This window comes from Propithecus coquereli, unplaced genomic scaffold (assembly GCF_000956105.1).
Source record: "Propithecus coquereli isolate 6110/MARCELLA unplaced genomic scaffold, Pcoq_1.0 Scaffold341, whole genome shotgun sequence".
NCBI lineage: Eukaryota > Metazoa > Chordata > Mammalia > Primates > Indriidae > Propithecus > Propithecus coquereli.
In genome coordinates this window covers 2998139-3000296 of record NW_012149075.1, presented here as the reverse complement: position 1 = coordinate 3000296, position 2158 = coordinate 2998139, and the positions used below count along the sequence as shown (strand labels likewise).

Here is a 2158-nt window from a genome sequence, read left to right as displayed (position 1 = left end):
AAAAAAAAAAAGAACCAAACCTCTACAAAGTACATAATTTATGGTTAGAATCAAGTCTTTGATTTTTTAACCAAAAAACAAAGTCCTGGCCGGGCACAGTGGCTCATCCCTGTAATTCTAGCACTCTAGGAGGCCGAGGCAGGAGGATGGCTTGAGGTCAGGAGTTCGAGACCAGCCTCAACAAGAGGGAGACCCCATCTCTACTATAAATAGAAAGAAATTAGCCAAACAACTAAAAACAGAAAAAAAAAAAAATTAGCCGGGCACGGTGGTATATGCTTGTAGTCCCAGCTACCTAGGAGGCTGAGGCAAGAGGATCACTTGAGTCCAGGAGTTTAAGGTTGCTGTGAGCTAGGTTGACGCCACAGCACTCCAGCCTAGGCAAGAGAGTGAGATCTGTCTCAAAAAAAAAAAACATAGTCCTTCATTCTCATTCCAAACTTAACTATGGTGCTTATTAGAGATGGTAGTCAGATGAAGAGGGGGGAAAGACTAGGGAAAGTCAGTGTCTGGGTTTCAACTCTTCCATCAAGTAATTGTGTTAAGATGCATAAGCCATGACTTCTCCAAGCCTTCATTTTTTTTTTCTTTTTGTAAAATAAAGAAGAGCAGTTGATTCCTGCAGTCCTTTTCAACTAAAAGATTTAAAATTCTGGTGCTACCTCTTTTCCATTTTCATAGAAGTCCAAACTTAACAAGGAAAAGATCACCAGATTAGACTAGCTAATATCAAAATTACTTCAGTACATAAAAGATGGCATAACCAAAGATAAAGGGCAATATGGAAGTGACAAAATATTATAGTGAATGAGAAAGGCTTTAAATCTATATTATCTAAGGATATTGTCCAAATTCATTTTAAGTCATCAAAAAATCGAGTAGGTGTGAGTCAAAAGAAACTGATAAGAGATAAGTGAACACACGGGGAAAATATCTAATAGCACAATTATCAAAGGAATTCAAAACTAAACAATCTTTTTAATTAGGAAAAACTTAAAATACTACACAACACTGTAAAAGATGGTGAAACTATTAGGCTTACAACAAAAGCAAAAAATGTTGTTACTACTTGATTTTTTTTTTTCTTTAAGACAGAGTCTCGCTCTGTTGCCTGGGCTAGAGTGGCATGGCGTCAGCCTAGCTCACAGCAACCTCAATCTCCTGGGCTCAAGTGATCCTACTGCCTCAGCCTCCCGAGTAGCTGGGACTACAGGCATGCACTACCACGCCTGGCTAGTTTTTTCTTTTTTTAGTTGCCCAGCTAATTTCTTTCTATTTTTAGCAAAGACAGGGTCTCGCTCTTGTTGAGGCTGGTCTCGAACTCCTGACCTCAAGCGATCGCTCCCATCTCAGCCTCCCAGAGTGCTAGGATGTTATTACTTGATTAAAAAGCGACATGAGGGCTGGGTATGGTGGCTCACACCTATAATCCTAGCACTCTGGGAGGCCAAGGCAGGAAAACCCTGTCTCTACAAAAAATAGAAAAAATTAGCTGGGCATGGTGGCACATTTCTGTAGTCCCAGCTATTCAGGAGGCTGAGACAGGAGGATCACTTGAGCCCAGGAATTTGAGGCTAGAGTGAGCTTCGATGATGCCACTGCACTCTAGCCAGGGCAATAGAGAAAGATTCTGTCTAAAAAAAAAAAAGGCAAAATGAGCCAGCTCGTGGTACAATGGATAGCACACTGGACTTCTAGATGAGCCTAGTATGGTTATTCGAAAAGCAAAATGGCTCACCCAAGCTCACCAGTGCATTTTAGAATCCATAAGTAATATGACCAGATATGGTGTGCCTCCTAATGATAAAATATGAAGTATTCTTGCCAAAAAAGTTTACCCTGAACCTAATCAAGCTACTGGGGCAGCTGTTTCTCAAATTGTGATCCAGAAGACTCTTTCACTAGGTGGTCCATGAGATCAAAACCATTCTCATAATACTAAGACATTATCTGCCTTTTTCACATTCTCTCATGCACGTATATTAGAATTTTCCAGATTTACTTGGCTACTTGGTGTATGTTATCACAAGGTAATGAACACAGAAGTCTATTCTATTATGGCAGACATTAGAGATGTACAGAAATATAAAACAATGCCACTTCTCACTATTTTTTGTTTTGGCAAGTAGTTATTTTCCATTTGAAATATGTTTTTATG

At 39.6% G+C, this 2158-nt stretch overlaps 1 protein-coding gene across 1 annotated transcript in view; it reads right to left on the bottom strand.

The window, feature by feature from the left end:
• Nucleotides 1-2158, bottom strand: part of CLIC4 (chloride intracellular channel 4) — a 130587-nt gene that overhangs the window by 25746 nt on the left and 102683 nt on the right. The window lies entirely within an intron of this gene.